Genomic DNA, 24,477 nt, shown 5'->3' on the forward strand with positions numbered 1-24,477 from the left:
CATGTAAAAAGGATTTTGCACCAAAGCCATTAATCTCAAATGAAAGCTATTTTGGTACAACAGTCTCATCATTTTAACACAAAACACTACCTGTATTTTAAACAAAATCACCACAATTACTGCACACACTCATAAAGTTGACATAGGCATTTTGCTCAAGTAAAAATGTGGAATATGGAATACTGGGCAAAAACTGCATAAAACTATGTGGAAACTTAAAAGGATCACATACAAGCATGTTAAAAATCTGCATGCTTATCTGTGAAAATGATAACAGATGATTTCATCCCTAAAAAGCAGAGGACTGCTCTCAGAGGATGGTGGAATTTCATTTTGAATACATTCCCTTAAAGTTTTCTCCTGCAACTTGAGACAGAAGAAAAAGAGAAGAAAATTATATATCACTCATCTTTTACAGGCTTTTCATCCACTGAATTCTATCTCTGTGGATGCCCTTTCCTACCCTTCCCACTGCTCCACTTTCTTGAGAATCCCCAGATATGGGGGCAAAAAAATAGAAAGATATTTTGTGTTGTTCCCCCCATTCAGCATCCCATCCAAAAAAGAACTAAAGTCAGGGCCAAGGCACGACTTTGCATCATACACATTTGGTGAGATACCAAGAAAGGGCCTTCTCTGTGGCTGGAGCCACATTGGAGTTTGATTGGTCCCTTCTCTGTTCTTCTCCCAAAATCAAAGACCTTCTTCTTGAGTCCTGCCTGCATTATAAATGGTTTAAATCTAGTTTTAATTAAGTGTTGCATTTACTACAATAGTTAATTTAGTCTTATTTTTGTTGTTGTACTATGGTCAATTTTGGCTGTTTCAATGCATATTGTGGTCCAGTTTGAGTCCCACATTTGGAGTAGGGCGGGATAAAGGCAGATATTGTAATTGATTACATAAGCTTTTGAATTAATGCTGCAGTCTTGTACATCTCTACTCAGAAGCAAATCTCTTTGAATTAAACAGCTTGTACTCCCAGGAAAGTAAATACAGGATCACAGCATATGGCTGTTAACAATGTTCTAAATGATTAGAAGAAGAGTTATGTGCGATAAATAAAATGTCTTTTTCTTTTCACAGATCATATAAAAGAAAAGAGGACAGTGTGGTTGAATGAAGAAACAGGACAGGTCATTAGCCATAATGTATATACTGTCAAATAACAGCACCTGAATTTCCTCAGCAGTAAGACATCCACATATTGCATGCTAACAAGATAAAAATGACAAAACTTGGAAATCCACTGCACACTGTTGCCTATATACTTTGTACATTGAATAGATATATGTGCTGGGGTGATCATATTGTCTAAAGACTACAACATTGTCTATCTTTTCTAGCACACAGGTATCCAGTGCATACAGCAACTGAAGTATGCATTGGTAGACTCTTTTCCTACATATTCATGTATGTCATCTTGAAAAGACAGACTGTGATGTAGCCATAAATCTATTATGTATTGGTACGTCTGTAGACCAAGATATAATTTTTAAGCAAGTTTATTTCTTTCAAGGTTTACAAATAACAAAAGGTGCACCTTGTATTTAAAATTGCCATGATAGAAGAGACCGTGCATGCACAGTATAATTTTTTTCCTTTTTTGTTTTGTTTTAAGAGTAATATTTTTAAATGTAATAGATTGTAAGAAGTGGTAAAGAGGTATCTGACAGAGATGAATGTGCCAAGTAAAAAACCACAACTGTGTATATTTTTAAAGCACACCAATGGCTTTAAGTACCATGTTGTTTAAAGATTCTCATGAAGTGCCATAGACTGTAATCAACGTAGAGTATTATTTCTTCAGTGTTACATTAAGAGCCACAATTTTGTTGTTGTTGTTTTTACTTACTTTGCTAATTGCTAATCAGTCAAAGGGCACCCTTCAGTTTTAAACCAAAGCTGTCTCAGAAATGGCCACTTTAGTTAACAGTAGACAGCACAAGAATTTTAAAACAAAATAGAAAGAACCCTAGATATACAGGTTATTCCTACACATACCGGATATATAAACTTATATAAATTATTATAATACCTTATATTTGTAATAGTTATGCAAACTATGCTGTATAACACAATATATAATTGTACTTTTTTTTTTTAAAAAAAAAAAGGGAAAAGCCATTTCTGAGACACTGTTAGCAAAATGTTTAAGGAATTTCCTTTTTGCTCGTGTTTTTAACCTCTGTCAAAAGTCCAAGAGACTCTAAATGTGTCGTAGAAGGTGGGTTTGGCTTTACACTTAAATGCATCATTTCAAAGTCATGCACTTCAAGAAAAGAGTGACTCTAATTGTGGGGAAGCACTGACATCAGATGCACGATAAAAACCAAAACAATGATGTCTATGAAAAATGTCAATCAGAAATAGACATTGGGTGGGTTAAATATTGAGATGAGTTTTATATGTGATTTCTTCTGTTCTAACTGCTTATAGCCTTAGAAAGCCTTTACAAAAATGAAACAAAAAATAGATGTTCATTCATGTTTTTAAGAATGGATTCATCCAAAGGAAATCATTTTTGTGGTTTGGATGTTGCAGCTAGTAAAGGATATATTTTGTTCTGTTCAGCAAAGTTAAAGATTGCTGAGGTGGGGCCAGGTCACTGGTAGTATAGTGTGGAATGGAAGAGGTGAGAGTTCAGTTGTAGAACTTTCCATACTTCCAAGTTTACTTGCAAGTTTTTATGCTTGAGAGATGCTTTCTAATTAAAAAAAAGAATGATGTGTTGATTTTACTGATTGTACTGTACATCTATTAAAGCCTTAGATTATTACATTACGGGTTAAAACCCATACCAATGTAATTTCAATCGTGTTAAGAAAGTATAGGTGACTTCACATGTTTATTGTAGTTTACTTACATTAGAGAATATGACATATTTTTCCTTGTTAAAATAGTAGTTTTATTTCTTACATTTATTAGATCATGTTCATTTTCTATTACCAGATAATTGCCATTTCAGTTTATAGGATTTTGTTTTATTAGATTTTACTGATGGATTTTTCAAAATATGAAAAAAATTAAAAAGTTTTTTTCTTCATAGCATATGCAGTTTTGAATTTACATGTAGTGTCATGAATATTCGTATTATTGTTAACTAAATGATTTATATTTTACTGATTTAATATTACAATGTAAGAATATCAGTCATTGTTAGTTCTTGTCTAGTTTCATTAAAAGAACAAAGATCTTTTATATGGATATCTTATATAATCATTGCTAAGTAAGAAGTTAAGTTGTTGCTATTGCAACGATCCTGGCAGACAACTGAGTAATATTTTGATGATTTATTTTGTTTGTAATTAATTATAAAAGAAAAAATCTAGTTCCTAGATATTAGAATAAAAATTTATTTTCTACTGTATCCATTTCAAATGTTAAGATATTGTTTAAATATTTTTTGAAATCCCTGAATATCAGGCCTTGTTATAAATAAGCTGCATAATCAATAGATCAAGGGACTTTTTGTTGATAATCCAAATACTCAAAAGTTTACGTATAACAAGAATTATAATATGTGTGAGTGCGTGTGCAAACTCTTGAGGGTTGATATGCTGCAGTTTGGCATGTGGGAAAGTATAGAGAGAGAAATTTGACCTTTTGCACTTCTGTATATAGTCAAAAAAGAGAGAGAAACCTGTATAATAGTAAGATCTTATTTTGAATAAAAATGTCTATAAATACAAGGAGTTTTGTGAAGGCTAAAATAAAATGACAGGCTGAACAAAATTGCTTGCTAAAAAGTGGCACAGAGTTAGCACTCCAGACCCCTTTGGAAAAGTTGCTTTGCTTTATGTGAACAGCTTCTAGTTTGCCAGGATTTTTCCAGCTGGAAAGATTGGCCATCCTTCCCAATTTTCATGACTAACAAAAGCTGCACTGGTCAAGATCTGCCTGAAGTTCATTACTTCTTAAAATAAAATCAAAGAAAAAATATTTTTTTAAGAAGCAAAATTTCAAATAAACAGGTACTTCAAACCATTAAAGGGAAATCATGGATCAAATGTGTTGTACATTACTCAAAACAACAACTGCATGTTTAAAGTATCAAAGAGAGAGAGAAAGAGAAAGAAAGAAAATCTATATATATATAAAAGATATATATTCTATTCAAACCAGTTTCTGACAAATTTCAGTAGTTTTATTATTCACACACTAGTACACACACAAACACACACAAACACACAACCAAACAGAAACCAATATTGACTTTCACACGCATAGAAACAGATAAAAATATTGTCAACAGGCAAACCAAAACCAAACATCATAGCTGTAGTTGTTATGTAATTATTTTTATTGCTGTAGTGATCCTGTTCTTTTAGCAGGTGAAAAAAGATACCCTATCAAATTTACCATTTTTAACGTAAAGCACTTGAGAAACCATGGGTAATATATGATGCCAAAGTGAACAGGGGGGGGAATTAAAGAACATTGGATATATACTAAAAAATCACACAGATTAATTAATCATGTTGCACTTCCTTGCAACCCTGCAATTTTCATCTGCTGAAAGGACAGATGTGCTTGTTTTTACTATTATGTAATCACAGACTTAAATTTGCTTGGTAGTTGCTCCAAAATTATGTACTCTGTCCTGGGCTGCAATTTGTTTTTATGCTTATTTTATTATTACTGCTATAGTTGACCTAGCTGTATGGAAAAAAATAAAGTTAAATTGCCCTAATAAAACTTCTTTCTCAATTATCTTTTTTTCTGTTTTCAAGCTTGATGTGGGGAATTTTTTTTAATGGGATGAAGGAGGAGCTGGAGCTAAGATCCAGTAGATTGTATACGGAGAAAATATGGAGAGGTCTGGCTTGGGATTTAGTTTAATAATTATGTTTTACCATGCAGTATGTAATATGTCTTTAAGCCTGAAATACAATTGTATAGTAATATACATATTTCCTATCTGAGGGGTAAGAATTTATAGAGCTGGATAGACAACTGTACATAGTCCAAGGGGCAATTTGAACTACCATAAGCTGCATTGGTTCATCTGTGTACATCAGAAAGGATATCACATCACTTCCAATAGATTTTAGTTGTTGTTTTTCTATTTTGGTGAAGTTAAAGGAAGACTGAGGCAAACCATTACAATTGCAGATATTTGGGTGGGGTGGGGTGGGGGAGGGCTGGATCTATTATGAATGAAAATTATTTTAAAAACCCAAAGCGTTCTCCAAATTTGGGGTGTTCTGGAGCTTCAAAGGCCTTCCAGAGCTGCAGGTTCAGGGGCTTTATTTTCCATATCTTTGAAGTCTGGCAGTCAAGCAACCTGCTTCATCTTTTGGTTCACTGTAGCCATCCTTCTAAAGTCCTGAGTCCCTTCTCAGGACCATCGTAACAATCTGCTTAGTTCTGTTGGTTAACATTTGAAAGTACTAAAGTGGACGACAGATTAAAACATCTACCTTTTGGATTGTAAGTATTGAACTTTGTAAAAATCTGGATAACTAATTATAGATATAAGCCACAACTGTAATGAAGACAGTCAGCAGATATGATGAGTACTGCAAGAGTTAATGCATTAGAAAGTTGTATTGTCTAACGTAGTCACCATTTTTCTTGCTTCTTTATTTACATCCTTTGATATATGTGTGTGAAACATGTGTGAACTGATGTGTATGCTCTTAGCCTCAAATCTGTCGCTTACCCCATACATAGCACAGTGACAACTTAGTTCCCTTCTGATCCATCGAGTTATTTCAGTGAACATAAACAATTATACCTTTTAAAGTTAATTTGGCATTGTTTTCCTTTTCAGTTATCATTGCTGGGTGCAGCTTGGTTCTTTCTGCCAGACATGATAGGACAACTGTGAAATTGATCTTTTTATGACTAGTTGCCTTCACAAGTATAGCCTTCTCGCCAGTGTTTCCTACACTAGGATTAATAAGCTTATCTTTTTGCCATTCCACCACCAAAATAAGAGAGCAAAATAAGAGCCCAGATAACAGTGGCACACAACACCTCTAACACACCAATGGTATCACTGACCTCCGCCCTTCCTCCAGTGTGCTCCGCTTCTAAAGCTGAGACACGAGAAGAAAGCACTTTGATTACTTACTAACCCTGCAAGCAGGCCTGGAGCCAGGGGAAGAGGCTCTGGAAGCCCCTTTTCCCATCTCCAATGCACCTACTTGCTCAATAAAGTCCCCAGTCAAGTTGTCCTCATCATCCAATAAAGAAACACTGGGGGGAGGTGAAAACTTGTCTGATGCCTTCTTTGTTGGGCCCTTAGGACCACTGATGTTTTTTTTCCAGCACCATACTGGTAATTAAAGAAATAGACATTGCTACCATTAATAACATTATCCCTGTAAATTGTGCAGACAAATGGCCCTACAAAATGGCCACCACCATGATGAGTGGCACATAATGACCGTCCCACATGGATAATGAATAGAAAATGGCCACCGACAGGGCCAGCCATGAGGAGGCTCCAACATGGCTGCCAACATGGCTAGCTGTAAAGGACCCCAGCTTTCCATCACAGACAGCTTCTTGCAGCCAGTAGGCCACCCCACCACCACCACCACAAAGGGGTGGTGTGACCGAAGGAAGGCATACCCAGGCCACCCGTTAGGCCCAACATGCTGTCAGAGGGTTAGGGGGACCAAAATGCACCAACTCTAGGTGACCCCCAGCTTCGCCATAGGCCAGAACCCAGCAGCCCACCCACCGTCATGCCTGGGACAACCTGCAATGGCCGTGCAGCTATCATACAAACACACACCTCGCACACACCAGCAGGTCACCCTTGGCTAAAGAAGCAGGAGTGCAGCCACCCCACCAATGATGGGCCCTGCCATCCACTACTGCCAGTGAAGTTAAACCAGGAGGGATGAAGGGCCCGACTGCCACCCTCCCCATCCCCGAGCCGCCACTGGAGGCCACAGTGATCGCGGAGCACTGGGAAGCCAATAGCAGGCCCTGCTATCCACCCACCATCCAGAAAGGGAAAGCAGGGGGAGGGGATTGATTGTAGGTTTATTGTAGGATTGTAGTGCCATAAGTAAGAATTAAGGATTATCTTCCTGGTTATGATTAACACCCAGTTGCTACTGGTATGTTGTGACTCACTTAAACATTTTGATAAAGACGCTTCAGATAGCAAAGGAAGAAAAACATTGAGTGACAAAAGATGGCTATTAACACATCTTTTCAGCAACTTCTGGAGCTGACCATGATAGTTCAGGCATGAAAGTCAGTCTCCAAAGTTATCACTTTGTCTTAATAGACTGCCCTTAACACAACTCTAGTGGAAACAAACATTGATCAAAGAAGAATACTATGGTCTATAGTATTGAAAGACGCTGAAAGGTCCAGGAGAGCCAACAGGGTCACACTCCCCCTGTCCAGTTATCTGTGTAGGTCATCCACCAAGGCGACCAAAGCTGTCTCTGTCCCATGACCAGGCCTGAAACCAGACTGAAATGGATCTAGATAATGTGCTTCATCCAGGAACCATTGGAGTTGTGATATGTATAAGGCTAGAAATTATAGTCAAAAAATCAACCCCCCCCCCAAAAAAAAAACCTGGGTCAACATTCATAGGTCAATACCTTAATTCTTATATTAAAAAAGGAGCCACCCCTTTCTCTGAGTACAATGGGAGTAAGTAAACAAGAGCTTTGTTCATCATTGAAGAATCTGAAAGAGGCACCCTCCTCTACTACCTTCACCAAGGTGCTGCTTCTGGATTTTAGTATGCTTGCAAGGGAAAATGGCAGTGATGATCAGAGGTGACTGGTTCCGAGTGATCACTGATGCTGTCCTTTCTCTGCAGAATGATCCTTGACTTATCCACAGTTCATATTAAAATCCATAATTCTGCCCCCCCCTCCAAGTCTGCCCTATACATGAAAATGACTTATACATGAGTATATGCAGCAGGTTAAACCGCTGAGCTGCTGACTGAAAGGTTGGCAGTTCAAATCCAAGGAGTGGGGCAAGCTTCTGCTGTTAGCCCCAGCTTCTGCCAACCTAGCAGTTCAAAAACATACAAATGTGAGTAGATCAATAGGTACCACTCCGGTGGGAAGGTAGCAACTCTCCATGCAGTAATGTTGGCCACATGACCTTGGAGGTGTCTATGAACAACGCTGACTCTTCAGCTTAGAAATGGAGATGAACACCAACCCCCAGAGTCGGACACGAGTAAACTCAATGTCAGGGGAAAACCTTTACCTTTACCTTGATATATGATAAGTAGCAAATTATTAACACATTCAACATGGGCTACCTTTGGGGGCTGTTTGGAAGTTTCAGCAGGTCCAAAATGCTGTGGCCATGCTGCTGACTGAGCTGGTTTCAGAAATCATGTGACATCCCCCCGCCCCGCAATTTAAAGCCTTATATGACTTGAATGCAAACTATCTGAAAGACTATCTTCTGATACAAGTCAGTGTCGGCTTTACAGTTAGCCAGGGGGAACTCTCTTAGAGCCACCATCTTCATAGGCATACTTGGAGAGAGAGCCCTCGAGCTGTCTGCTCCCAGGCTGTGGAACTCCATTCAATGCAAGGTCCCTTTTTGGCCTCCTCCCTGCTTTCTTTCTGCTGGCAGGTGAAGACATTTTTATTCAGACAGTTCTTTGAATTTTATTTATGGAGTAGTAATGTGTTTGTAAACTGGTGTGTGCTGTTTATTTTAATGTTTGTTGGAAATTATGTTTTAAATGTTTTATCTTTTGAATCATGTTTTCAATAACATGTTTACTTAAAAAAATGGAAATCAATGTTTTAACTTGCTCTTTTTAAATTATTGTATCTCTCAGTCATATCCTGGGAAAAAGGCAGGATATAAATACAGTAAGTAAATAAATAAATACAGCAACATTAAATCACCTACTTTATTTCTCAAGTGAAACACAAAGCTTGGATATGCTCTGAAACTGAGCAGGAAAACCAACATACAACAAACAGTAACTTTGGCCAAATAGTCTACCAGTTATCAGCACTATTTTGAGTCCAACCTACTTACAGGAATGGCAAAGATAGTAAAGATAGATAAAGTTTATTTCACACATTTATATTTTACAGAACTTCAAGGATTAACAGACAACAGCAAAGTGCACACAAACAATATCTAATGGATACATGATCATCCTTATCTATGGTCTATGTGAACAAGACAGCACGTTTCCAGAGCTTTTTCTCATGATCTGGCACTGTATATAACCATAATATCTGGTCATTGGCCCTGGACGTATAATTTTGTAGTTACCGCATTTCTAGCATAACATCAATGGCAGAGTTCAGCAAACAATATAGGCCATGGGAGACATCAGCTATTGACAACATTGAGTTGATTGTGCTCACTAAAACAGATTAACATACAGCTAATTTTTTCATTCTTATTTTACACCAACAATTCATGGAAGGCACAAAAAGCTGTGCACCATCCAAGAATGGGTTGCTGAATGTGTAACAGTTATACTTGCATGATCATGTTTATGCAACGGCCAACTGAATATAGATGTTATACAATGACAAAGCACAATTGCATGGGTAAGGGTGTCAAAAGTCAGACGCCAGTTAACATACAAAACAAAGTTTATTCCGAAGATAAGCCAAAAATAACATAAACACAGGAAATATCCTTGAAACACTTCACTTTTCAGTGTTTCGAGAGTAGATTGGACAATAATAACTCAAAAACGAGCCACGCTAATTTCCCATGCTGGCATTCAATAAAAAACTAAATAACGCTTCAATTCAGCTTTGGAAAACAAATAGAGTTAATTGCTGGAAAATAAACAAACTAGAAAAGCAGTAAAGCTGCTTCCATGGTGCAGATAAGCTGAGAGCCTCAAAGGGATGATGAATAGCCGTCGTCAGAAGAATCCAAGGTCAGGTCAGGAGGCAGCAGAAATTCCGAAAGACAAACCAATAGTCAGAAGCCGGGAGTAGCCGTCAGTCAGAGGGCGTAGACAGAAGCCAGGTCAAATTCAATCCAAAGTCCGAAGAGGGTGCAGTCATCCACAACAGGTCCACGATAAGACACAGCGAGAGCCAAGCTAGATGATATCAGCAGATTCAAATCATAGTCCAAGTCCAGTCTTCATAGAAACACAGAGACCCCAATGGCGCCTCAGCAACACCTTGCCACACGCAAAGTACAGTGGCCAAACATTCCCATTTTATTCCCCTTCCTCCTGGGTGACCAAACACTCACATCCAAACACCAGGTGTCCCAAATCTACTCAGAGTCTGAACTCCACACAGCTAGAGCTCGTGGATCTGGAGTACCTAGCAATTCGTCGGAGTCCCAATCATCCTGCCCACACTTAGCCCCATGAACACTTAAAGAACCATCCTCCCTTCTCCAAGCATCCCAATTGGGATCAGCTCCTGCAGAAACCCCAGGTTCAGAAGTATCCATAAGCCCCAAATCCCCAGACATCTCCGGTGGCTGTGCCCATTCAGTGCCCGCTTCCCCAGCCACCACCTGTTCCTCAGCATCCATCTCCCCATCTGAATCTTCCTCAGAAGATCCCCCATATAGCTCTCTAAGTCGCTTCCTGCGCAACTCCTCCAGTGAACCCTCATCACGAGGGTTTTTTCTTCCTCTTCGAATTCCATCACCATCAACCATAATCCCCGAAGGCGCAGTCACAACAAAGGGAGCTTTCTAACCATATTATTACATAACTTGTGAGAAAATACTCCAAAAGAATATGTTGATAATCATAAAATATGCAACAAAATGAATAACAAACATAAAGAATCATGTCCTAAGAGCTATATTAAAGAAAAGACAGGAACTGATGTCATATGCTGGAGAACAGAAAAGTTATTTTAAAAATGATTCTGCTGTAATCATTTAGGAAGGAAAACCTCAAAATTGCATTTGAAAAAAATAGGTGTGGTTTACAGTAAAACTTATTTCTGATAAAAACACTTTTCTTCCTCTAGTTTGATTTCACCCTTATCTCTAAAATGAACTTTCCAACTGGGTCACTGCTACATGAAACAGCAAGCACAATAATTGGGAAAGTGCTTGCCATATACACCAAACAAGTAATCACACTCTTGCCCTTTTGCTCCCCAGATTTAGAATTAGAGCTCTAATTTGTCCAGCTTTTCCAATGGTTTATGCTCTAGGCAAACTGAATTAGAGCTAGAAGAATGTTAACTGTGTTTTTTAAAAAATAGATCATGACTTATGAACATAGGTCAGATTTGCCTTTGAACTAGACTTCAAATTTGTACAAGACACATGTGAAAGACTTACTTAGACACGTACACACTTTTATTTTATGTACTCTTAGTAGCATAGATAAGATTAAACACTATTACATAAGCTGATGTAATGTGACATTATTCACCAAGGGCTTTATTTTATTTATTTTATTGGTCTACCATTTGTACAGACTGTTTCCTTTAAGAAGAAAAACATATTTAAAAACAAGGTTAGGTTGTTAATTTCCTCTTCCATTGCATTTTCTCTTCCACTTTGAAAAGTTGCTTGATGCAACGTGCTCCTCCAGCAGATGTCAGTATTGGAATATGAACTATCAGACAAAATACAGCTGAATATAATGAAAACATATTTGTCAAGAGAGACCGTTTCCTTCATGGAGGTTCTGGGTTATTGAAAAGCTTTGTAAACATGGACTGCTATGCTGATAATTTGGCATTAGGACAGCCAAAAGAGGAGAAACCTCATCACAAAAAAGGACAAAAAAATAATACTTGCATCTGATTTGGATTTTCTAGCCAACATATTATAGATGCAAATTTAGTAATAATTAATTTAATTTGTAGGAAGGCCTGCGAGCAAACAACCAATATGCCAGCTGTGCCTCCTTTCTGCTATAGATGTTCAGCTTCACAGCTGTTTAGTGACTTCAAAACCCTGCCTAAACCTTCTTATGATTTTTCATTTTAAAACTGAAGTAAGGATACTTTTCTGGACATGATTGTTTTCTAGCAACACTTCAAATGGAAATTTCTCTTCCACAAAGAAAGATGCATGAACCAAGGATCTTATTGTTAGTCCCAAGATTTTTTTAAAAAAGAAAATGATATGCGTCTGTATAAAGAAATGCTGTTTGAATAAAAATTGGTAGATAAAAGGAATTTGCAGACATATATGCAACAGAAAAATAGAGGGAGGGAGGGAGGGAATTTCTGGCAATTTTCCAGAAATTCTAAAACCAAAAATAAATTTCCTGAAAATTTATAATTATTCTTGAGAGAAATGCTGAGTTTGGACCTGACTTGAAAACCTGTGTGATCAAAAACTTGAAGAATTCTAACTAGCTACAGATAGATGGATTAATCGAAATGCACACACACACACACACAAGTGTTCAAGGGAGAATTTAAAAACCACACATCCATTTTATTTTGTCATTGATAGAAGTGGTGGATACCAAGGGAGAACAGCAAGGGATAGCAAATGAAGTAAGGGAAGCTAGTGTTTGCAGGTGACTTTTTTGAGAACATCATTCGTCCATTAACCCCGACACCTGAAGTACTATTATAGGCTCTGGGTGCTTTAGTCAGGTGTGTGGATGCCACATGCTGGAAGACCTAGGGCATTCAGAAATAATCTGAATACAGACTCCAGGCTTCCTTTCTTATGTATGGCCACAAGTAGAGTCCTGTTTTTTAATCCAGGAACTGTCTAGATGTCCCAGTTTAATACAAATCTTGGAATTGGCTAATGTCATTATGGGTCTTATCAGATGGGGCAATTAGAGTGTCCTCGGACATTTGCACCCTGTCTTGGGGATGGAGCCCCTCTAGCCATCACACAACATCATGTGACTTTCTGCGAACGCCCCACCCCCAACTAGGGTGGAAATGTCCTTGGATGCTTCTCTCCCAACACGGGAGCCTGACCATGTTGTGCTCCAATGGAATCAGCATGGGTCCTTGCTGGGAGGATGACGCTTCCCACGTGTGATGGGTCAGGTGTCGCTGAGAGGCCGCTGCACTCAGGGTGACAGATTTGCCCCGCTGCCCCGTATGTCTGGCGGTAAAGTGAGATGCTTTGCCTGGCCTTTGTGATGAGGTCATAGGTCTAAAACATTCTGGTCCAGATCTAATCTAGCCATGTAAACAATAAATGAAACAAAAATATGTATAGAAGAAATGCCCCTCTCCTTTATATTCTATTACCAATGACTTCCAAAAGAAGTTGGTGAATATTAATTTATACTTCCAAAATTCAAGGAGATTGTTTCACTTTTGTAACAGAAACAAAAGCAAATATACACACTGAAAACACAAAAACTTCCTTCAAAAATAGGCCTTGTCATTGCTTCCTAGAAATGATATCTTGCAATGAGACAATAATGATTATTGTTTTACAAGCTTTTCACACCTTTCTCTTTTGAAATAAGTATAAGTAACTGAACAAATCAGCTCATTAATATGCTGCTTTGAAAGCCAGGAAAATTATTAGGAAAGGCCATGCTTTGCTAATCATGAAAACAGTTTTCTGAAGCTGAGCAGATGTTCTGTCAAAAGCCTCTCCATTGACAGCTGGAATTTCAGCCCCATTAATTAATGAAACAGTTTCTGAAAAAGTGGTACCACTACTGGTTGCAGTCAAATTGTCTAGCACCTTAAGTCTAATCATAAAAGCTTCAGTCTAGGTTATTTCAAATCCCAGCGAGGCCTCATTCACTCTAGCAAAATTATCCATCTGTCTTCCAGTGCTATAGGAACACATAGTATAACTACTGTTTTAATAGTGAACACACTTTTAACGGTTTAATGCAATAACTCATTTCGTATTCTAGTTTTCAGGAAAATGTGGTTGAACTGCAGCTCGCAGAAGCTTTAGCCAGTGTAGCCAACGATGGGACCTGTTAAGGGCTATAGTTCAAGAATATGGGGAGAATCTCATTAATCCCATTACAAAATCAAAATGTTGGTTTTGGAAACAAGGGTCACCATTGGCTCTTCAAGGGTAGTAAGAGCAATGCCTTCTTTCAGACATTATCCGCCTCTCATGTCCAGATGGTAGGCAAAGAACTGGCAAACTTCAGAATACAGGGGGATGTGGCTGGTTCATCTCAAACAGCTTGTCCACATATGCTGAAGCCTATCTAGGTTACTAGATGGAGCCCTAGCTACATGTATCTTTGAATGTCACAACAATAGTTTCCAAGTCAGAACAAGTGATTTTGCCTACAGACTGCAACACAAATTAGTCATACCAAGATTTCTAGGGTTCAATCCACTCTCCAAAGCCTACACAAAACCCACTCATCTTTCTGAAGTCAACTCAATCTGTAATTCTCCCAAGCCCACTTGAAAATGCTTTGCTGGCCAACTTTGTACACATGTGGTTATGATATATTGGCTACTGTTTATTCAGTTGTTTGTTTGGAGACTTGCCTATCTTTCAAAAATAGTACTTGTGACAGCAAACAATAAAATAAATAAAACAAGTACAGCAAACATAACAGATAAATTAAAAACAGCTTTAGAAGGCAATTAAAAACCAAACCTGTGAAAAGGGGTAGGGACAGAATCTGCCCCCTCCCTTTTACAGCAACCCTTCTTAAATGCCAAAGTCCTGCCTGAAGTAGCATTCAAGTTAAGATTAATTAATTTATTAGGACTGTCAGACAATGATGAGCAAAAACAATAGCACACCAATATGATAGGATAAAATAAGACATGTAAAAACAGTAGAGCTGAAATGTCATTTCAGAGGAATAAGATAAAAAAGGAAGTTCAGCTCGCAAGGCCAAAGTGGGACCCCTAAAGGCCCCCAAAGTATCAGGCACTCTGGACCAGGGTCCTCCAAGGGCAGGATGTTAAAATGATAGCAAACCTCCTTGGAAGCTGGATCTTCTGCCAGGTATATTATGACGTCCCCTTTTGACTGCAGCGTCTGCTGCTGCGCTGACCCTTCTGGCAGCCCACGTTGCAGAGTGAGGCAAACCGTTGGAGCAGTTAACGAGTTTGACACACATCTCCTCCAGGGACTCGTAATTGGAGATGGAATCTTTCCCTTCGAGGTTATTCTCATCCAGCTCAGGAAGAAGAAAACTGGATTCAGCACCATCTGCTCAGCGGCTTGTGTGTCAGGTTCTCATGTTAGTATTCAAAGACTGACATCACAAAAGGTTGCCTTTACATTTGTCAGCGCCTGGCAGTGAAATACTCCCTGCAAAGGGCCAAGAAAACTATGCAATGAACAAGCGGTAGCAGGAGCCAAATGACATATTAAAGAGGCAAACGCGAAGAAGGGAATATTTAGAATAGGAGGTCTTAGATGGAAACATGGGGATAAAAATAAGGAGAATGAAGCAATCAGTGATGGAACTATTATACTAAGCATTTACCACATGCACCCCCACAATGCTATTCACTCAAAGTATGTTTTTATAGGCTGCATTCATGAGCCTGTCAGGTTTTAACATATTGGTCTATATGTTTTGTATACATAAAGCACACTTGTAGGATTACAAATGTGCCTTATCCAAGTCAAGAAATACTGTAGGCTGAGTAAGACCTGGTTGATGGTCAGAGTTGTCTCAGTGCATTGGATTATGTGTGCTTGCTTATCAGATAGTTTTGTCTGCTAACCATTACTAAGAATGGAAAATAATATTTGGTCTTAAATTTTGATTAATAAGTTTTGATTTCTTGATAAAAAAACATATCTACCTTTATAAAGGGCTGTGAAAGAAAATCCACCCTCTCTCAGAAATCTACAACTTTGTCTCGGTGGTAGTGTTTTACAGGAAACCACAACGTTTTCAAAATATGAACAGGCTTAAAATGCATGCAACTCAAGAATAATACTCAGAAATGTATATACAAAGATGGGCATATCAAAAAACATACAAACAAAACACATTTTAAAATAGATATGGGTGTTGGAGATAATTTCTTTATGTATTTATATAAGAAATTTACATCCCGCCTTTCTCTACTCAAGGGCCCAAGGCGACTTTCATCCAATGAAACATACAATATAAAAGTTAAAACCAAGTTAAAACCATAAATAATAGGCATGCTACAAACTAATTAAAGTTTAGTTAAATAAATTATGCTAACCCAATCATATAAAACAAACCCATAGAATGACAGAAAGAACAGGCATTCTCTTGCAATAAGAGAGAAAAAATGAAGTTCCACAATTCATCCAAGAATAGGGGAAGAATACAGACAGGATTCAGAGCAGTGCAATTAGATCAAAACTAGGTGAATTTTATATGGACTTTTTGTAGTAAATTTAGTATTTGTGGTGAAGCATCTCGTAATCAACCCTCCACAGTTTTCAGATTTGATTATTTGATTAATATATTCTCTCTAGGAACCTTAAGGTCCTCCAGGGTGATTCTGTGGTCACTTTCTGCAGGATGTTGGCCATAGAGCTGATCTGGAGGACCTAGAGATTCTTAGATGTTTTATCATATAAAAATACGTTTTTGTTTTTAGTTTTTTCCACTTTTATATGGCTTTTGCACCCCTGACCCCTGCAAAAATGGAGGGCAGACTGTATTATTATTATTTTAAAAAATTGGGCTATTTATGCCAGTTGGACATTGTTCTTTAAATAGCTCAGAAAGATTAAATTATAAATTGTAATATTAAAAATATCATAAAATGTGGTTGCAACATAAAAAGGAGTTTCAAAAAATAAAACTTGACAACTTAAAAAATGGAAGTTGAATGCTTAACTAAACAACATCATGGTTGTAACATCACCACAGACATCAGAAACATATAATGAGTTGCTTCTCAAACCAGCTTCATTGTTCTAACCATTTGTTGCTACATGCTTGAAGAAACACATCATGTCAGAGAGAGCCTGGATTCTGATTTTGTCAAAGTTAATTATCTGGAGCACAAAACACTATCAAGAATAAGAACAATATAATTGCTATGAACTGAATCTGATTGCTAATGCCAAATGTTTAACCAATGGAACTTGTTGAACCGCTATTCAATAGTCAGTTAAATGAGTCTAGTTAAGAGTAATCAATAGGATGCTGGCTTATATCTCCTCAACAACAATAGGATACTAAGCTTTATATCTTTTCTACTTAACTGCTTTTTAATATTGGTTATTACCTTTCCTGGCTTATTTTTTCCACTGTGTAGTATTTTCATCAAGATGGTTGGTCTTCCTCTGTTGCTTTTCAGCCACCCACATAGAAAAAGAACTGTAAGATATTTTGACTGTCATGCTTTATTTCTTTGGGCTACATAGTCATATGTGTTGAAGATGGTAAAGGTAAAGCTTTCCCCCAAACATTAAGGCTAGTCGTGTACGACTATGGGGGTTGGTGCTCATCTCCATTTCTAAGCCAAAGAACTGTTGTTGTCCGTAGACACATCCAAGGTCATGTGGCTGGCATGACTGCATGGAGCACCACTACCTTCCTGCATGTTTTCGAACTGCTAGGTTGGCAGAAACTGAGACTAATAGCAGGAGTTCACCTGCTCCCCTGATTTGAACTGCCAACCTTTCAGTCAGCAAGTTCAGCAGCTCAGCAGTTTAACCCGCTGTACCACCGGGGGGGCTCCTGCTGAAGGTGATGTGACTTTATCCCCAAATTTTCATATGTCTTTGCCTACCATTAGTTTCCATGGTCCCTGCAATCCCTACTGTGCTCACTTTGCCTTCTTCACTATCCCAATTCTGGAAAGGGAATATGTGCAATCAGCTGAATAGCTATGTAATTCTCATCTCCATTTATTTCTTTCAACTCTGATTTCTTGAAAAAATGGGCACTAGCCAATTGAATCAAGCAAAGTGAATATCATTGAATACCAAAGTCAGAATTGTCTGTTCCTGTAATTCCGATTTCAATATATGGTTATGAAAGCCAGACAGACAGCTGATCGGAAGAGAAAAAAACTCATTTGAAATGGTTTTCCTCTAGAATTGTCCCCTAGATTGTGCTCCATCCAACTTGCCCTCAATCCCAATCAATTTTCCAGTTCCTACCAAGGAAGAGCATCTATACAACGTAATGCTGCCACCATCAATATGCTTCATCATTGGGATTGTGTTCTTAAGGTACATTAGCTTTGCAACACAGAGAATATTTTGTAGCAGGATGAAAAGGTTCCAGTTCTGTCTTGTCAGACAAGAGAACTTTTTACCACACATTTACTGTGTCTCTTGCATGCCTTTTTGCAAACTCCAAATGGGCTTGGATATACAGCAGATTCTCCATATCCACAGATTCTGCATCCATGGATTCTAAAAACTACAGCAAAAAACATATTTTTAAAAAATAAAGTTCTAAAAAGTAAACCTTGATTTGACATTTTATATATGGGATGACATTTTATGACACCAATGTATATAATTGGACTTTAGCATCCATGGGGGATCCTGGAACTAAATCCCCGCAGATATCAAAGTCCCACTGTAGATTTTTTCCCCTACTAATTTATTTCACTTTTTCTGTGAAATTCAGCATTTTGGAACATCTCAGCTAGCAATCTCTACAGCTTCTGGCCCTGAGTGTTTCTCCGACTAATCCTTATCTGATCACTGAGTTGGGCAGTGGACTTCTTTAGGCAAAGTCACTGCTGTGACACATTCATAATGGATGTAATGGTAGACCTTTACAATTTGAAATATTATTCAAATACGAGCCTAATTGGTGTTTCTGTGCATTTCCTCACCAGTCATTAATTTCTTCAGTATTTTGTTGCATCAGATTATATTTGCTCAAAGAATACAATTCTATGCAATATAATATTTAAAAACTGAACATTGAAAATAGCACTTTGACTGTAACTGAGTGCACAAATAAGCATGACCATCCTTCATTTACTTCCTCTAGGCAGTGCATATTAACTTTAAGATAGCCTATTAGTATCCATTGGATGGTTTTAAACAGCAAAATACAACTTAGGATACAGCTACATTTTAGAAATAATGCAATTTGACACAATTTTCACTGCCATGGTTCAATACTATAGAGCCATGACAGCTATAGTATGTACTAAGTCACCAGAGCTATTTTGCAGAGAAGGATAAAGACCTTGCAAAACTAAAAATCCCATGATCCCATTTGAGCCAGAGTGGTTGAAATGGTATCAAACTGCATTCATTCTACAGTGTAAATGCATGCCAAGGTTTCAGTCTATCTGAACCCTAATTTACACAAATATTAATTTTGAGATGTATCCTCCTAATCAGTTTTATGAGACTGGGAATATAATTATACAAAATTATCTTAGATAAATGGTAAGCTATTTTGTGCTTCAGATGCCATCAAGATTTGGCATAGTGTTTGTGGCATATGCAGGCATACGTTAAGCTGTTGGACCGGGCTGTGGTGTAGCTAGTTAGTAGCTAGTTGCAATAAATCACTACTGACCAAGAGGTCATGAGTTCAAAGCCAGCCTGGTCAGGGTAAGCTCCTGACCATAAATAGTCCGGCTGCTGTTGACCTATGCAGCCGAAAGACATCTGTCAAGTAGGAATTTAGGTACTGCTTATGCGGGGAGGCTAATTTAACTAATTTAAGGTAAAGGTAAAGGTTTCCCCTGATGTTAAGTCCAGTCTGCAAGTTCAGCAGCTCAGCACTTTAACACACTGAGCCATTGGAGGCTCCTAACTAATTTACGACACCATAAAATCTCCAGCAGTATGCAGAAAGCGGAGAAAGTTTTCATCAAAGGACTCGGTGTCACAGTGGATGATGAAGCAGCAGCTCCCCCTGTGGCCGGAGTCGAGCACATCCTCACGAAGCCAAAAAAGCTGGAGTGTTAAATTGCCTCTGAGTCTCTGTGTATATGTGGTTGTCTATATACGTCGTTTGTCCAATGGCATTGAATGTTTGCCATTATATGTGCATTGTGATCCGCCCTGAGTCCCCTTCGGGGTAAGAAGAGCAGAATATAAATACTGTAAATAAATAAATAAATAAATTGCTAGCATGGGTTCTTTTTTGATTGACACAGAGGCCGATACTCCCTTCCTCCCTACAGCAATCAACCCCTCATCCCATATGGAGTCACTGACATCCCTACAAAGCTATTCTATATTGTGTAGAAAGGGGAGAGTGGGAATCAGGGGAACATGGCTGGTTTGTAATTGTTATTTATTGTCTTCTTTAATTGTATAGTTGTATCTGTTTTAATATTGTCTCTCAATTGCTGACTATGTAATGTATGTTGTTATTTTGATTGGAAACCGCCCTGTGTCCCCTTGGGGAGATAGGGCGGTATATAAATAAAGATGATGATGATGATGATGATTATCTGACTATATCTCCACGATCATAAGCAAAATATTTTTTCTCTGGCTGTGTGGATCTAATCAAACACTATCTCCTTCTCTCACCAGGCCAAAAAAGCCATGGAGTGTGTGTGCCACAACTCTCTGGTAGATCTGTGGGTCAGTGAATAAACTCTTAAACTATGTGGAATCCCTCAGACTGAGTCTGATGTATGAAATATATATTAAAATAATATAACTTGGGGGAAGGGGTGTGAAGAAGAAAGATAAGGTCAGTGTCTTTGGAAGGGTGTTTCAAGCTCTAAAGACCACATGGTAGTGATAGGTGATTGATCATGTGAAGCTGAAGCCACGGGGTAAGTTACCAAAATTAGAACACATGGGGATACTTTAAAAGGCATCATAAAAACATACAAAGAGTTATTGTTAAAATATAATTAAACTGGATTAGGATCTTTTAAAACATCAATTTAAAGAACAGAAGATTTTAAAAATCAACAGAACTGTTTAATACCCTTGAACCCTAAGAGCTTATCACAACAGAATTTTTTTCTACTAGCCAACATAAAGACAAGGAGGGGGCCACCCCAACACAGGAAGCAAGTCCCAAAATCTGGGAGCAGCCAGCAAAAAGACCCTCTTCTTCTATGTTCTCATCAGGTGTGCCTATACACAATATTGTGTATTGACCCCTGAAACCACTGCAGTCCCCCCCCCCCCGGGTTTACATTAAAACTTCCCACCCATTCGCAGGCGGTATACCACTACCAAGATTTGCTTTTGTATATTAGTTTATTGTTGGCTACTTTCAAACGATTTTTGTCCTAAAACATCCCTATGGCAAATCTGTGAGACACAAGACGTTGCACCAGATAGCATTCAAATCTAACCCAGCAGGATTCTTCTCATGTTCTTGTAACTTTGGATCATAGTGACTACATTTATAAGGAGTCTTATTAGGAATGTACACGGGTTATCCTCAGTATTCACTTGGTCCAATCATTTAAGAAGTTTTCCCATGGCTTCAATTTAATAAGGTATTTCTTTTGCCTGGAAGTCAGGAAAGCAAACCTAAATCATTGCGGCCAGTGAGCAAGATGTATTCATGTTCGGAAATCTTTCTAACAAAGTCACTCCTTTTGTGCTGCACAGTATACACTATAGAAACCAACTTACATTGCTTTAATGGATGCTCTGCCTGTAACCTGAATAGTACTAAAAGGAGCCAAGAAGGAATAAAGATTATGCCATAATTACCTGACAGAAGTAGTCAAAAGTTTTTTGTCCTATATAGATAGCAAATTGTGCAAAGATTGCGATTTAGCTTACCTGTTTCCAACTATCAAGTAATAAGATAGGGCGCAACAGGACTGACCTGTAACCACCTGATTGTAATCAGCCTGCAAAGCTAAAGGAAAGAGGCCCTTTCGTCAGCTTTTCTTTTGTGCAAGGAAAGCAGATTTGTACAAGAAAGAACGAATAGCTACCAACAGAGAACTTTAAATTCCAGTCATCTCCAAATTTGCTTTCCACCATTTACCTTTGAGAACTAGGCAGGTGTGGAAATGTATACAAACCTCTCTGTGGTTGGCCTTAAAAATAATAAAGCTATGAGATAGCCAAGAGAACATGATTTCAAGGGAATTCAGAGCTCTAGAACAAGACTATTTGAAATAATGCATTTGCTTATGCAAGTTTGCACAAGATTTAGGAGGTTTAGAGAAGGTACTCTGTAGATGCCCAACAACATAGGGGATATTTTGGTAGAGATATAGGAGGGAGACTTCTTGATGACTACTTTGAGGCCCCTTCCACACAGCTGTATAAAATCCTCACTGAACTGGTTTATATGGCAGTGTGGACTCAGATAACTCAGTTTAATGCAGATATTGTGGGATTATCTGCCTTGATATTCTAGGTTATATGGTTGTGTGGAAGGGCCCCAAGTCTTTGAAACACCCCACCAAGTGATGCTAGGCCATCAACATTTAAACTGGTCTGACACTGAAGGAACTCTACCTAGTTGATATGGGATGCATCTATCCTGTACAATTAAAGCAGACACAAAGTTTTGATGGAAATAGAAGATAAAAAATAAATGAAAGTGCAATTATTAAAAGAATAGTGATACATGGTGTGTCTACGGTGTAGAATTAATGCAGTTTTACACTACTATAATTGCCATGGCTCATTGCTGTGGATTCCTAGGAATTGCAGTGACACTAGGCAATGACACTTTTTGGAGAAAAGATTAAAGATCTGTAAAACACTTTTTCCATGAATCTATAGGATTGAGCCATGACAGCTAAAATGGTATAAAACTGCATTAATTCTACACTGTAGACACATCATATGTCTTAGTTATTTTTATAATTGCATTTTAATTTCTTTTTTATCTTCTATCTCCATCAAAACTTTGTGTCTAATCTGAAACTATCATTAGCCTCCTTAACCACCTTTCTGACAGAAAGACAGAATATAAATTTAGTAAATATGTAAATAAGTGTATAAATGTTGATTTCCTATCTTGCTATATAAACCGTGTTCTGTAGGAGTCGAGGGATGCTTTACCACCTACATTTCAACAAACGTTTTCTTTCTAATTAGATTCTATTGTCAGTGTATGAAGACAAGGTGGTATTGTTCAGTAGCTGTCATCCCACTGATTACAGCTTTCAGTCTAAATTGCAAATTCTATTCAAGCTCATAAGATCACTCACTAATCAGCTCCCAAGTGATCTTCCCCCACCACTTCCCTCAATATGTCTCATAATATCTACAGAGCATTAATTACACAATGTTTTAGTTTCCCCTTCTCAGAAATGTTCTTCTGTGCTGAATCATACTCATGTCCAAAGAGAGTTACATTTTAACCACTGTTAATGCATCTCAACCTGTTTGCATGAAATACATAGAAAAAAAGCCCAATAACGAGCAGGTCAATATAAATCTCTTCTTTACAATGTCACTTATTTCCTACTTTTTTATGTACAAAAATATGAAAAATCTCATTCTTATATAGTGGGACAATTCTCTCCTTTTGCTTCACCTTTATCTATACCACTGTGTAAACATATGAGAGGGGGAGGTAAAGGGTAAAGGCTGTCCCTGAAATTAAGTCTAGTCGTGTCCAACTCTGGGGGTTGGTGCTCATCTCCATTTCTAAGCCGAAGAGCCGGCATTGTCTGTAGACACCTCCAAGGTTCTGTGGCCAGCATGACTGCATTGATAACCATTACCTTCTCACCAGAGCAGTACCTATTGATCTACTCACATTTGCATGTTTTCGAATTGCTAAGTTGGCAGAAGCTGGGGCTAACAGTGGGAGCTCACCCCACTCCACAAATTCAAACTGCTGACCTTTCGGTCAGTAAGTTCAGCAGCTCAGTGGTTTAACCCACTGTGCCACTGGGACCATAGAGGGGGAGACTGTTATTTTTTTTTAACAACCCACCCTTATTCCAATTTATCCCACTGAAACTACTGTTTATTTATTTATTACTTACAGTATTTATACCATGCCCTTCCCATCCTGAATGGCTTGCAGAACAAACATTCAATGTCATTTATACATTTAACAGAAACAGGCACACAGAGGTAAAGGCAATTTTTCCCATCTGTGTTCGACTCCAGCCATTGGGGTGGGGTGTGCTGTCATTTCATTTTCCATGCTGAGGAGCTTCCTTCTGATCGATGTCCTTAAGGGCACCTTTTTATTATATCCTCACTAAAAGCAGTACCTATTTATCTACTCGCATTTCTGCTTTTGTCCTGCTAGTTGGGCAGGTGAGCTGGGGCTAACGACGGGTGCTCACCCTGACCTGGAATTGAATTACTGACCTTTCAATTGGCAGGATTTTTCTGCAGCACATCAGTTTAGTCTGCTGTGCTAGGCCCGGCTAGCACAGCAGGCTGTGCTGTACTGTTTACCTTATTTTAGTTTTGGGATCTAAATTTTGAAATTCTTCAGTCCCGAAAAGCAAACAAAATTAGGTTGATTTGCAAAAAGAATTAAGGGAACAAAGCTTCACATAAAGAATGAACTGGGTAAGGGATTTTTTTTTCCTTTTATCTATAGCACTATGTCACATTTAATTCATTAATAACTTAATTAATGACTTGATTCGGGGGAAGCATCTATGCTAACATTTCAATTTATGTCAACCACTTTAGTTAAAAATTAATTTGACTAAGTTTCTTCTTTTCATTAGCAACTTGCTAACTTAATTAATAAGTTATATTTTAATTAGTATGCTCTTGTTACTGGATAGTGATAAA

The 24,477-nt window shown here is 38.1% G+C and overlaps 1 protein-coding gene across 15 annotated transcripts in view; it reads left to right on the forward strand.

Moving 5' to 3' along the window:
• Positions 1-4,698, forward strand: part of mbnl1 (muscleblind like splicing regulator 1) — a 221,611-nt gene extending 216,913 nt beyond the window's left edge. For all 15 annotated transcript variants that reach the window (XR_010004769.1, XR_010004768.1, XM_016992054.2 and 12 more), the window contains one exon: positions 1,087-4,698. The gene's annotated coding sequence lies outside the window, so the exon portion shown is untranslated. The remainder of the gene's footprint in view (positions 1-1,086) is intronic.
• The last annotated feature ends 19,779 nt before the right edge of the window (positions 4,699-24,477 follow it).

This window comes from Anolis carolinensis, chromosome 3, assembly GCF_035594765.1.
Source record: "Anolis carolinensis isolate JA03-04 chromosome 3, rAnoCar3.1.pri, whole genome shotgun sequence".
Classification (NCBI taxonomy): domain Eukaryota; kingdom Metazoa; phylum Chordata; class Lepidosauria; order Squamata; family Dactyloidae; genus Anolis; species Anolis carolinensis.